At 35.9% G+C, this 15031-nt stretch overlaps 1 protein-coding gene across 2 annotated transcripts in view; it reads left to right on the top strand.

The window, feature by feature from the left end:
* LOC149541374 (ARM repeat superfamily protein) overlaps window positions 1–15031 on the top strand; it is a 348244-nt gene that overhangs the window by 75436 nt on the left and 257777 nt on the right. The window lies entirely within an intron of this gene.

Below are 15031 nucleotides of genomic sequence, written 5' to 3' on the forward strand. Positions count from 1 at the left end.
TAAATAGAATTTACAAGTAGCTAAAGTAGAGACCAATATTTGGTTGCAACATAGATATTTGAACCAGAAGAGATAGAACTTACTACTAGATAAAGTAGAGAATAGTCAATTAGCATTAACAGGAAGAAATCAAATGAGTGAACACCACGTGATTTCATGAGTTAACTAAATTGCATACGAAGGTAGACTTTAGAAAGATGGATCTTGCTAATACAAAGCCTGTCAGCTTACTGCATTAAATTATAGAATGGAATCATGTTAATAAATAATGCCAATTGAATGATAGCTTTTGTAGCATAAGGCTGATTTTCAACTAATATTTAAAATTGTTCGTTACTTTGACAACTTTTTCTTGTTTCTCTTTGGCATGCTTTGCTAAGGTATTACTATTTACTTTTAGCAGTATTTGCTGCCCTTTGTTAAGAATCTAACCTAGATAATCCACAGGTCTAATGGTGCAGATCGTACCTGGCTCTTCTCCTTATATATTCTCAATGAATGGCATTTGTAATAATTTATATACGCTCTATAGGTGCCGGTGATCTGGAGGTAAATATTTTAGTTTGTCCTTGACTAATCTTAGTTAGACCTAACTAACATTTGCATTATGGTCGCCAGCTTAGGGATAATTAATTATTAGTTATATGCCAAGGGTTATGTCCCTTAAGGGACATACCCTCTAGGAGAATATATAGGCGGGTTATGAATGTAGTTTGGAGACACACAGAAAACATACAGTCTGATCTTCAAGCATTTGTATTCCCACGGGTTCATTGCAGCATTTTCATCACTCAAGTTTGTGAATACAATCAGGATCTGCAGTTGTCATATATATCCGCCTATATAGACCTGAACATATGAATTGTATCAAGGTTCATTCTAAGCCTAACCAGGTTCTGATCTTGAAGTCTGATTTAAGTCTCAGAATCTGCAGAACTGTACATGGTATCAGAGCCCTGTTATCAGATCTAGGGCTCTGCAGATTTCCAATTATCAGACCTGTTTATATTCAGTAGTTGTCTTCCATTTCCAATGGCATATACAATCAGGCCTGAGGACAGATTCGATGGAAAGGAACACTTTGAAGTATGGAAATTCAGAATCCTGATGATTCTAGAAGAAAACAATGTTAAACAATTTGTTGATGGAGCATCCAAACAGCCACTAGTTGAACCTCACAAATCCATATGGACCAATGGAAATAGAAAAGCCATTCAAATCATCTTGGATGGAGTTAAGAATGATATCGTACCTATGCTTACGAAACACCAAACTGCCTACGATATGATGAATGCATTAAGGAATGCATTTGAAATAAACAATGCAACTAGGGTGCTTGCATTAAAAAGACAACTGAATCACATCCAAATAAAGAAAGAAGAATCAATAAATTCTTATTTCCCAAAAGTTGCTGGTATTAGAGATGAATTGTCAAGCATAGGAACCATCATTAATGACATCGAACTAATGCTCATGGCCGTAGATGGTTTGCCAGAATCATGGGAAACTTTTGCACAAGGAATAAGTGCTAGAGATCAACTTCCGGACTTTAACAAGCTCAAGAATGACTGTCTTTAAGAAGAGTCAAGAAAGCTAAAGAAAGGAGGAAAACCAAAAGTAGAAGATGAAGAACTTCACGTTCTTAATGTAAACTCCTATAAAGACAAGAAAAAACACTTCAAGAAGAAAGGGGGAAATCAAAAGAATGGAAAGCCCAAGAAAGATCTATCTAAAATAAAGTGTTTCAAATGTGAAAAATTTGGACACTATAATCTAATTGTCTAGAAACTCCAAACAACAAGCAAATTGTGCAAATGTCGTCAGAGCAGAAGAAACTTATGATCCGGAGAATCGTGTTTTGTATTCCTCTTTATCAAATGAAATCTCAAATAAGGCATGGGTAATAGACAGTGGATCTTCCAGGCATATAATTGGATACAAAGAAACTCTGCATTCCTTATCGGAGAAAGTTAACGGTGAAGTTACTATTGGTGATAACTCTGCACACTTAGTTGAAGGAATTGGAAACTGCACTTTGAAACTAAAAATAGGAAATACTCTTCTTCTTAAAGGTGTACTCTATGTACCAAGGATTAAAAGAAACCTAATCTCTATAACAACACTTGAAGATGATGGACACAATGTGGCGTTCGTAGATGGCAAATTATTAACTTGGGCTAAAAACTCTTCCATCAAGAAAGCTAAATTAATTGGTCAAAGAAAGGGATATTTGTATGAATTGAATACAGAATCTAGTCGATCCATTCAAGCCCTAGTTCATGAAGCTAAAAATTCAAACGAAATATGGCATAGAAGATTAGGGCACCTAAACTTTAAAACCCTATCGACTATGGAAAAGATGGTTACTAGATTACCAAAATTAAACAAAGATCACCCTAGTATTTGCAAAGGGTGTGCCCTAGGTAAAAGTACTAGAAGTCCTTTTCATGATAGTACTAGAAAAACAAATAATGTACTAGAATTAATTCATTCAGATTTATGTGGGTCCATGTCCGTTCCCTCCCTTGGAGGATTCTGGTATTATGTCTTGTTCATAGATGACTTCTCTAGGAAAACATGGATTTATTTTTTAAAATGCAAAGAATTAGAAGAAATCTTACAAAGATTTAAAGAATTCAAAGCATTAACTGAAAATTTTTCAGGACATAAAATTAAAACCCTTAGAACAGATAATGGAGGAGAATATACCTCAGACTTGTTTAATTTTTTTTTGTAAAGAATCAGGGATCAAGAGGGAGTATACTGTTCTTTATAACCCTGAACAAAACGGGGTAGCTAAAAGGAAAAAAGGGACAATTATAGAAGCTGCTAGGGCTATGATTTTTGACCAAAATCTAGAATACTATCTTTGGGCAGAAGCCTCTTGTACTGTTGTATATATTCAAAACAGAAGCCCTCACTCCTATCTTAAAGATAAGACCCCTGAAGAAGTATTTACTAAAATAAAACCTAATATAAGTCATCTCAGAATCTTTGGATGTCTTGTATATATTCATGTTCCAAAAGAAAATAGAACCAAATTAGAATCATCTGGGAAGAAAGGTATCCTTGTAGGGCATAGTGAAACTTCTAAAGCACATAGAATTTTCATACTTGGACAAAAAACTATTGAACTTAGCAGAGATATAATCTTTGAGGAAGATCTTGCATTCAAAAGAGCCTTAAGTTCCAATGAACCTTCTCCTTTATCAAATTCTGAAAGAATTAGTGAATCTGAATCCCAGAGGGAGAACCTAGAGGAGGTCAAAAATGAAAATATGAACATTGAGGAAAATTCAAACAAAAGACCACTTTGGGCCATAAAAACAATTGAAGCAGCTCAAGATTTTGTTGCACCTTCAGGATCAGTCAGAGAAAGTAAAAGACCTAAAAGATTCTCTGGTTATACACCAAATATGATTGATTTATCCAAAATAGAGCCAACCAATCTTTCTGATGCTATTAAACATCCAGCCTAGAAAGAAGCAATGACAAAAGAATATCAATCAATTATGAAAAATGATGTTTGGGAAATAGTTTCAAGACCAAAAGGAAAGTCCATTGTTTCTTCCAAATGGATATTCAAGATAAAACATGCAGCTGATGGGAGTATTGACAAATATAAAGCCAGAGGTTTTTCTCAGAAAGAAGGGATTGATTATGAAGAAACCTTTGATCCTGTTGCTAGATATACTACCGTTCGAGCTATCTTAGCAATTGCTGCATCTAAGGGATGGAAGGTACATCAGATGGATGTAAAGACAACATTTCTCAATGGAGAGATTTCAGAAGAAGTCTATCTAGAGCAACTAGAAGGATTCGAAACCCATAATCCTAATGCCTTTGTATGCAAACTCAAGAAAGCTCTGTATGGGCTTAAACAGGCTCCCAGGGCCTAGTATGAAAGGATTGATAAATATCTCACCGGTTTAGGATTGTCTAAGAATGAAGCCGATCCAAACTTATATTATAAAAGAGATAAAGATGGTATGGTAATATTGATATTATATATTGATGATTTATTAATCACAGGTGATGATCATCTTATAGATCTGTGCAAGAAAGATTTAAGTAGAGATTTTGAGATGAAAGACTTGGGTCTTCTTCATTACTTCCTAGGATTGGAAGTACGACAGAATGCTGATAGTATCATACTGAATCAAGGAAAGTACACTTCAGATATTTTGAAAAAATTTGGAATGTGGAATTGCAAGTCTATGTCTTCTCCAATGGAGACCAATTTGCATAAACTTAAAGGAGCAGTTGCAGAATCACCTCCAATAGATTCTACTCTTTACAGGCAGATGATTGGGTCTCTGATGTACCTAGTAAATACAAGACCTAATATTTGCAATGCTGTTCATGCCTTAAGTCAGTTAATGTGTGCACCAAAGGAGATTCACCTAGTTTCTGTTAAACACATTATGAGATACCTACAAGGCACTCTTAATTATGGACTCAAATATGATAAAGTTGCTTTAGACTTGCATGGATTCACCGATTCAGATTGGGGTGGAAGTGTTAAAGACAAATCAGTTTAGGATCAGCTATGATTTCATGGATATGTAGAAAGCAATCTTTAGTAGCTCAGAGCTCCACAGAAGCTGAATACATTGCAGTAGCAATGGCCTCTCGAGAAGCAGTATGGTTGAGGAAGTTACTTGTGGGATTATTTGGGCAAGCCATGAATCCCATGATCATTCATTGTGATAATCAGAGTTCTATCAAGCTCTCAGTGAATCCATTTTTCCATGACAGATCCAAGCATATTGAAATTCCTTACCATTATGCAAGAGATATGGTAGATAGGAATTCTGTTAAATTGGAATACATTTGTACTGCAGATCAGACAACAGATATACTCACCAAACCTCTCTGTAGAGTAAAGATAGAACATTTTAGAAAGAGACTTGGTATGGTTGAGTTGTAATTCATTTGTACTCTTTGATTAGTAATAAAATAATAAATTTTTATTTTGTCAGGCTATTGACTGTTATGGGCTCCACCATATGTAATCATTATTTAAGAGGTGACGATCTCTGAAATAATGAATACTTGTGCATAAGTCATTATGAGAGGTGACGATCTCTTAGATAATGTCCTAACAATAGATTTTACCGTAAGATCCAGGTGAATTTTAGATCGTCTTGTAACATTGACATTGCTATGTTCGTGGGTCACAAATTGGATAAAGGAAGAATTCTAGAAATTCTTTGGGTTTATCCTGTATTCTGGTAGATCTTAAATTTAGGATCTAGTTGTGATTTAGAAATACCAGTTTCTATGACTCACAAAATGTGTTTTATCACTATTAATAGTGATTTGTCATATCACAGGTTTAGTAATATGACTTTGTATCATGTGTTCTATGATACTACATACAAAGAAGAGATAGACAGATATAGACTCTAGAGTATTAATTCTTGCTTAACATCTGTATTGATGTTGCTAGATATGATATCTCTCTGTAAGATTATCAGGTTAAGAGGGAGTGTTAAGAATCTAACCTAGATAATCCACAGAATCTAATGGTGCAGATCATACCTGGCTCTTCTCCTTATATATTCTCAATGAATGACATTTGTAATAATTTATATATGCTCTATAGGTGACGGCGATCTGGAGGTAAATATTTTAGTTTGTCCTTGACTAATCTTAGTTAGACCTAACTAACATTTGCATTATGGTTGCCGGCTTAGGGATAATTAATTATTAGTTATATGCCAAGGGTTATGTCCCTTAAGGGACATACCCTCTAGGAGAATATATAGGCGGGTTATGAATGTAGTTTGGAGACACACAGAAAACATACAGTCTGATCTTCAAGCATTCGTATTCCCACGGGTTCATTGCAGCATTTTCATCACTCAAGTTTGTGAATACAATCAGGATCTGCAGTTGTCATATATATCTGCCTATGTAGACCTGAACATAGGAATTGTATCAAGGTTCATTCTAAGCCTAACCAGGTTCTGATCTTGAAGTCTGATTTAAGTCTCAGAATCTGCAGAACTGTACACCCTTTTGGCGTGTTACCCTACTAGCTGTGTCGCCTTGAAATGGTTCTACACCTTAAGCCTTTTACCGTTTCCTTTTAAGGAGTTTCATAATATATTAGACTCTTTAGCTACGTAATAAAGTTTCAACTGGCACTTGCTATTAAAACAATGTTTAATTTATATTTGCCAATTAGCTTTTAGGATAGACTGTAGGAATATATATTTATTTTTCTTTATTGGTTGTAAGTCTTATTTGTTATTATAAATTGATATATACAATAGAGATAAAAGGCTCTATGTATAAAAGATTACAAGTGGATGTTTCTAAAATGAAACAACGTAAACAACAGAAAACAAAACTTCCTAAAGCAGGTAAGATGACCATTACAGAAACATTGCAACATTCTTTCAATACCCTCCCTTAATGGTGTTCATTCTTACTACCTGATGGAACACACATAATCTATAAGTCTTTGGGTCACGGATGCATAAAAAGCTGGCCCCTTCTCATTAGATCACTCTGGGACATGTGCCTACTGCTGAGACCCTCCCTGGGTTTGCAGAATTTGTAGATATGACAAAGACAACTACAATCCTTGCAAGCTAATGTTGGGTAAAAAAGCTTCACCTCCATTTAGGTAGAGACACCTAGGTCAACTTCTCAAAATAGGACTACGATTTTGAAGAAAAATCATCACACTGTTCACTACTTCAAGAAACCAGCAATTGATTTTTTTTTTAAATCAGCAAAAACTTTCAGAGATGAATACTGTTTGACCAAACAACTCTAGTTGGGACCAAAAACAATTGCAAGAAACCACATTTTTTGTGGAAAAAATTGTCCAACTCTTGATGCGATGCTGAGATCACCCACAATTTTGTGGAGAAATCAATAAATCATTCATTTGTGACAACCATGATTTTTGGAAAATAATATTAAACTCTTCCATGATTTTTTTGGGAAAAATAAAAAATAATCTAGACATGATTTTGAGGAGAAAATTGTAAAACCCCCTTCTACCAAAAAAAAACTAATGATTTTTGGGAAAAGTATCACATAAAAATCCCTAAGATTTTTTAGGGAAAAATCAGGCAAAACCCACTGTAATGTCCCCACTTTATTTCACCTTGGTTTGTAGTTTAGATTAGCCTATTACTGGCCTTTATAGGCCAATTCAGGTGGTTAGGCGGTCTTAGTTGGCAGAATTGTGGGCCAATTCCCATTTCAAAGGATAGGAGTGTTAAGGATGGCTCTTCATTTGGATCAGTTTGGCATGCTTACTATTTATAGTAAGTATCTGATGTTAAGGAATTGATGATCAGAGATAGAGAATAATAGACTTTATTTTCAGACTCAATCAGATGAGTATTTCTTTCTTTATTACAGGTATATACTTCCTTGCAGTATACTGTTATACACTTTATCACTGATTACTGTATTTGCTATGAACTAACTATTGTGAAGTCTGTTAGTGACTGCAGATGGTAATGTCTGTTTTGCTGGGGTAATCACATGCCATGGTATTGATATTTTTCCCACAGCAAATACTTAATATATGTATTTCATCGAATAGTTGCATTCATGTAGGGACATGACCCTTACACGGCTTTTGCCACGTAGGGTCACGATCATACGTGATGCTAACTAATGATTAATACTTTAGTGAACCTCAGTTGGTGACTAGCACATGCAATACAAATTTAACTTGTCATTCAATGGAAGTAGAATATAGCATATATAATGCTTGGGCATGTTTGCTGATATCAGTGCCAACACATAGCATCATATATAATACTCATTGTTTTGCAGATCTCAAACCTGATCATGGGTGAGGATAAGATAGTTAATCTTCTTTGGACACATATGTTAATCAACTCATGGATTGATTCGTATTATATATATGAAGCCCGATACAAGCATGATCGCAAGCATTTGAATAGTTTGTGATATGAGTATAGAGGAAGTCAAATATATATGTGTGTGTGTGTGTGTGTGTGCATGCATGCATGCATGTGTAAGCTTGTTTCATATACATATATGTATGTATGTGTATGAATATGCATATATATACATATATGTATGTGTAAGCTTTTTCCATATGCTGGTATCAGATCCAACTGAAGCTATTACTTCAACATCTGAAAAACAAAAGAAAATACTTGGTGGGGGGTGAATTAGTATTTAAATTTTTTTACCACAAGTGAAGACCAAAGAAGATCACACAAAATGAAGACAACAATACAAAGATATTCTCACATGGAAAATCCTTTTGTGTAGAAAACTAAGTTAACAGATTCACCTACAAAGCCACAAATTCGCCGCAAGTTCTCTCAAAGGAACCCAGGCAGAATTTGCTGTCCAATGGCGGAACCTGGGCCTAATTTGGTCTCAATTTAAAAAAAAAAAAAACTTTTTAATGTGCTTTTTTGGCCTAATTTAATATATTTGATCTATTGGATCCTCCCAACCCTAAAAGTGACTACTAAAAAGGCCAAAAAAGACAGTTTATATGTCATTTATACATTTGTGAATGAACATTAAAAGTTGCTAATAGAGGAGATCCAAATCCAAATTGACGATTATAGAGGGATTTCTTAAAAAAAGCAATGATATCTTTGAATCTAGGGCTTAAAATTTGAATCTCAAGTTTTGATCTAGCCTGGTTGGAAATCCTTTAACCAATACAAAATAAATATTTAGATAACTGTACTTATCTTTTGATGATTCCTTTCATTTTCATATTGTCCCCTTGATATGGAAAAATGTCCCATGCATGTGACCAAGCAAGTGTATCATGTTGTGTGTATGGCTAAATGTTGCAATTAATATTCTATTAAACTGAAACATAGACATGGTGGTTTATTTTGCCATGTTGGTTTTCTATTAGCACAGTGGTGTATGGAATCTCGAATCTGCATCCATATCGGAATCTGAACCGGCAACTTAGGTAAAAAACCATGGTCCACTAATAGTCAGAAATGGTCTACAACTCAGTACAAAAAGAGCTACAACTCTTATCTCAGCAACATCAAAGTTCAGGCTCCAACCTCTACCACTAAGAGCAACAACTCATACAACTAACTATATCACTACAACCATTTGCATATAACGAGCAAGAACTTCAACAAGGGAAATAGTCTATAATTAATCCAGCACCATGAGTATGTTAGACTTCCTTGAAGATATATTGCTACTGCTGTATTAATTCTTGCAAAACAACACCCTGCTCATGTACTAAGCACAGATCCCTCTGTTGACTTGGAACGTTTCAGATTATTCCTCCTACACAAACATTGTAACTCATCAATGAATGAGGAATTTTATCCAAGCAACCTCCTACTGCTGAACGTAGCATGCTCAAACTATGCTTGAGCTTTTTCTGTCTTTTTTCAAACCTTATTCAACAACAGACCAAGTATTCAATTCCTTCTAGCTGTCTGATTCACATCCATAGCAAAGGATAAAGCATTGCTTTCAGATGCATAATTTGTATACTTCATAACCTCTTGACCAGGGTTTTAAAAAAGAAGAAAAACTTTTCAATCAGATACTCCTTTTAAAAACATCAACACATACAAAGGCCTCAATTCTGCCTGTTTTAAAACTTTCTGTGATAATCCTCAACTTTGAATACAATGGTAATAACTGATGATTTCACATATTTAAAAACTAGTTTTCACAGCCCAACCATAATGATTTCTCTGGCAACATAGACTGACATAACAGAAACTATCAAGAGCATCAGATCAACAGTATTTTTTCTCACATGCCAGCTTACAAATGCCAGCAGGGCAACTGGTTGTTTTAAAATGAACTGCAGACCAGCAACACAAACTTCACTGTAGCAATCAAAGTTGTCTCCATATAAACTGCAGACCAACAACATGAACATAAACAAAGAAAAACATCAACAATCTCCCCATATTTTTCATTGCTGGCAATACTGCACGCAAGCCCACACAACTCTGTCTGACTAGTACTACTGCTCCTTTGACATCAATGATCAGAACTAAATCATTTTGGTGTTAGAGATAAGTGTTTTAAGTACTCCCCCTGAAAGTAATTTTCTCAGTAAGGTAGTACCCCAAGTCTGCTTCTGAAGTATTCAAACTGTTTCCAGGGTAATGGTTTAGTAAAGATATCAGCCACGTGTTCTTTAGTATTGACATATCCAGCTTGACAACCTGATTACTGACTTGTTCCTTCAAAAAATGAAATCTGATTGGAATGTGTTTAGTACGTGAGTGCATAATCGGATTCTTGGAAATATCAATGGCACTGGTTGCTCACAGTAAATAGAAATAGGATCAAGAAACTCTAACTTTAAAATCGAGCAGAGTATGTTTCATCCAAATTACTTGTGTGCAACATGACACATCTGCAATAAACTCAGCATCAGCTGTGGAAAGTGATGTGCAAGATTGCTTTTTGCTTAACCACGGAACAAGACAACGACCAAGAGAAAATGTGCTGCCACTTGTACTTTTCTTATTGTCAACTGATCCACCCCAATCTGAACGAATATAGGTTGTTAAAGTAAACTCAGAACATTTTGGATACCATAAACCATGATTATCAGTTCCTTTTAGGTACTTAAAATCTTTTAACTGCTTGTAGAGGAGTCTCCTTAGGCATAGCTTGAAATTTTGCAATATAACCAACAACCTGCATGATGTCAGGTCTAGTGGATGTAACAAACAATCAACTTTCTACCTTAACCTGTAAAATGTTTGATCAACACAGGGAGATTGATCGTCTTTACTAAAGACACGAGACATACATCTTGGGAAAACCCTTCCTCTCGAAGGGAAAAACCCAACCACAACAGAAAAATATCTCTTTTAGTGATAATATATGTTAAGTACAAAGCTTTGACTTGATGTATTGAATATAAAGTAATCACACACATATAAAGAAATTGAGAGACTCTTTACATCACAATCAAAAGTCTTTTCATTTCCAAATTATAAGACTCTTCATATTTCCAAATACAAGACTCTTTGCATGATACATCTCTTCGCATAATATTATCTCAAATATTATCATAAATATTTATTCCATTTGTAAACACAATACATATGTATTATCTCAATTTCAACATATCAAAGATATGCATCTCTATTGCAGCTACAATCTTCAATACTCCCTCTTCTCAAGAGAGAGACCAGTAGGATGGCAGGCAGATATAGCTGCAACCAAAGATGTCAAAATAAATTCTCATCACATAGATTCCTGAAAAAAATATGTTATCTTAGCATAACATAATTCACCGTAGTTGCTTCATAAGCAGATAATAATAAAGTCATGGACACACACACGACTTCCACCATGCCTATTAAATTTTGTTGGATCGTTTTCTGCAAATGTAATAACACTGCCATTATTTCTGTGTATTGCAAATGTAGATTTGAATGTTATATAAATATACGTAGAAGAGACATGTCTTGTGAAGAAACATGTTTCTATGGTAATTTATAAATTAATCATTATATATATAAGGGTTTGTCTAATTGATGATTAACCAATAACCATACAAGGATAATCTCTAGGTCAATTCAATCCGATTGAAGCTACAACATTAACACTCCCTCTTAGCTAGGGAGGATTGTTATAGAACACATTATGCTCTCAAGCACATAGAGAGATATCATCTCATTATGATATTCTTGGAATGACATATTTAAGGATATTGACATATATCCATCAAATTAGATGCTATCTTTCGATATCATCCGAAGTATGATACTTCAAGAAATATCAATCACATGATATTCATCATACTTATATTCTCTCTTGGTATGTGCACTAGCATTAAGTTCATGATGCCTGCTAAGAGAATATGTTATATCCTAGAAGAATATGTATTATCTAATCTTCGACTCATTCTAGGACATCAATTGAATGTAGTCTATTAGATAACAATCATGATCTCTGGCTCATTCCAGGACAAAAAACTTAATGTAGTCCATAATAACACAGTCGTTTATCATGATCTCTTGGACAATAACTTAATGTAGTCTATCATGATAACAGGTCAAACCATTGTTCAGATCGTCACCTTACAATAGTGACCTCACAAAGAAACATCAATGAAGGTCGTCACCTTTTATGACATTTATCCACATATACAAAATAGTAACTCTCATGATATCCGCCTTGAACCAAGTTAGAGGGTGGATCCATAGCTGCTCCTAGAGGGTGGAACAAGGGTCTTCACATCAAACTTCTCTCTCACAGAGAAGAATGCATTACTAGGAATCTCACCTCGAACTTCTCCCTCTCAATCTGTCGACTTTTTCTATTCGAGGTTGCTTATGATGGAATGTCAGACTCCCTCTGAATTTGATATCAACCTTCTGATGTCCTCGTACAAGGCTGCCTTTGATGAAGTGTTGGGATACCATCAAATCTGACTTAGAGAGCAGGATATAGAGAAGACTATATTCAGATACCACTGTGGACATTTTGAGTTTCTGGTCATGCCTTTCAACTTGATGAATGCGCTTGTTGCTTTCGACTCTTCTATGAACAAGGTATTTCACAGTCAGCTCCAGAGATTTGTGTTGGTATTCTTTGATGAAATCTTGATTTATAGCGAGACTTGGGATGATCATGTTGCTTATCTAGGTATAGTTTCGAGCATATTTGATCGGGTTTCCTTGTATGCCAAGGAGTCCAAGTGTGCTCATGGCATGACAAAGCTACTTTAATTGGGATCCAGATAAGATTCATGCTGTTGTGGAGTGGTCCACACCTGAGAACCTCATACAAATGAGGGGGTTCATTGGTGTTTGTGCTTTTTATCGTAGATTTGTGGCAGGATTCTCTTGACATGCGGCTCCCCATATAGATCTGACCCGTAAGGGTGCTTTTCAGTGGACTGCTCAAGCATAGGAGTGTTTTGAGAAGTTTAAGGCCATTGTGACTTCATGCCCAATGTTAGCTTTACTAAATTCCTCTAGGCCATTTGATTTGAATTGTGATGCTTTTGGAGAGGTTATTGGATGCAGTTTTATCTCAAGATCGACATCCCATAACCTTTGAGAGTAGGAAATTATGGGGGCTTGAGAGATCATTCAATATTTACGATCTAGAGATGTTGGCCATCATGAATGCCTTGGCCAAGTTCAAACAATATTTATTGGGCAGCAAGTTTTGCATTAAGATTGATCATAATAACTTAAGGCATTTCCTTGGACAAAGGGATTTGAATGAGAGGCAACACAAATGGGTCAGTAAGTTACAATCATATGATTTTGATATTTCCTATATTATGGGAACTAAGCATGTTGTTGCAGATGCTCTTTCGAGGAGGCCTCACTTATGTGTAGTTACAAAGATTTCACATTACTGGAGACACTTGATTATCGTTGAGTATGCCAAAGATCAGTGGGCTTCAAGTATTTTGGATGACAGTATTCAGAATGGTAGTTATTCACTTGCGGATGAGTTGATCATCTACAAGGGGAGGATATATTTGATTCTAGGGTCAAGTGTGTGTGAGATTATCCTACAAGCATTTCATGACTCTCCTATGGCTAGTCATTCAAGGTTCTTCAAGACATATCGACAGGTTCAAGAGAGATTCACTTGGAAGGGGTTGAAGACTGATGTTCAACGCTATGCTTGAGAGTGTTCTATTTGTTAGCAAAACAAGAAAGACCACACTTATCCTGCGGGTTTGTTGTAGCCACTTCCTATTCCTGAGAGGAAGTGGGAGAGTATTACCTTGGAGAGTATTCTAAAGCCCAAAGCCGGGACTGTATTTATGTGGTAGTGGACAGGCATACGAAGTATGCTCATTTCTTTCCTATTACTGCTACCTATTCAACTATGTGGCTAGCTGCGTTGTTTTTTAGGGAGATTCAGGTTGCGCAGTCTACTTCGGACCATAGTGAGTAACCGTGATAGCAGGTTTATGAGTCATTTTTGGCAGGAGATTTTTAGATTATGTGAGATTGAGTTAACTCCTAGTACTAATTATCACCCGCAGACAGATGGTCAGACTGAGGTTGTGAACAAATGGGTTTAGGGCTATCTGCAAAACTACGCCTCTTCTTAGCAGAGGGCTTGGGTGAAGTGGATTTATCTATGCGTGTACTGTTATAATTCCACTAACCACATGACCATTCAAATGTCTCCTTTCAGGGCTATATATGGATTTGATACAACCAACTTGATGGGTTTGCTGTGCAGCAATAGCAGGGTGCCAAGTGCAGGAGATTTCTTACAGGATAGTCAGGATGTTGTGAGATCTTTGAGGGTCAATATACATAGAGCACAAAAACAACATAAGTAGGATGCCAATTAGCGGAGGATAGCTTGTACTTTTCAAGTGGGTGACATGGTCTACTTGATATTGTAACCATATTGACAATCTTCTATTAAGAAGAGTGGCTCTGAGAAACTTAAGCCACGTTATTATGGTCCTTTCCGTATAGAGAGTTGTGTTAGTGAGGTGGCATATGAGTTAGATTTGTTTGAGGATAGTAGGGTTCATAATGTGTTTCATGTTTTGTGCCTCAAGAAGGCTTTGGGAAGACATGTGGTGCCATCTCCTGTATTGCCTCCTCTAGATGATGAAGGGATACTTGAGTTGATTCTAGAGGCAATTGTTGATACTAGAGAGAGACAGTTGCGGAGGACTATCAGAGAGTTCTTGGTTAAGTGGCAAAACTTATCGGATGAGGATGGTACTTGGGAGCCTGAGGATATTCTGCAGCACCCTAGATTGCGATTGCTTGGGGACAAGCAATCTCGGGGAGGGAGGACTGTAATGTCCCTATTTTAGCAGGATCTTGAGGTTTTTGTTTGTTAGATCATTAGTGGTACCTTCGTGAGTTGACGTTTGGTTTTGAGGGTCCTTGTTTTGGATTTGCTATTTTTGGACTTACAATTTTTATTAAGTCACTTTTGGCCAATTCCTATTTTTAGTAGGGCAGTTTTGGCCAGGGTGGTTGCCTGGCCTTTTTTGCTCTTGGTTTCCACATGGATTATTTGGCAAAGTCATATTTATTTCAATTTTAATGAG

Source organism: Cupressus sempervirens, chromosome 8 (genome assembly GCF_028749045.1).
Source record: "Cupressus sempervirens isolate cs-2001-9-10 chromosome 8, ASM2874904v1, whole genome shotgun sequence".
In the NCBI taxonomy this organism is placed as follows: domain Eukaryota; kingdom Viridiplantae; phylum Streptophyta; class Pinopsida; order Cupressales; family Cupressaceae; genus Cupressus; species Cupressus sempervirens.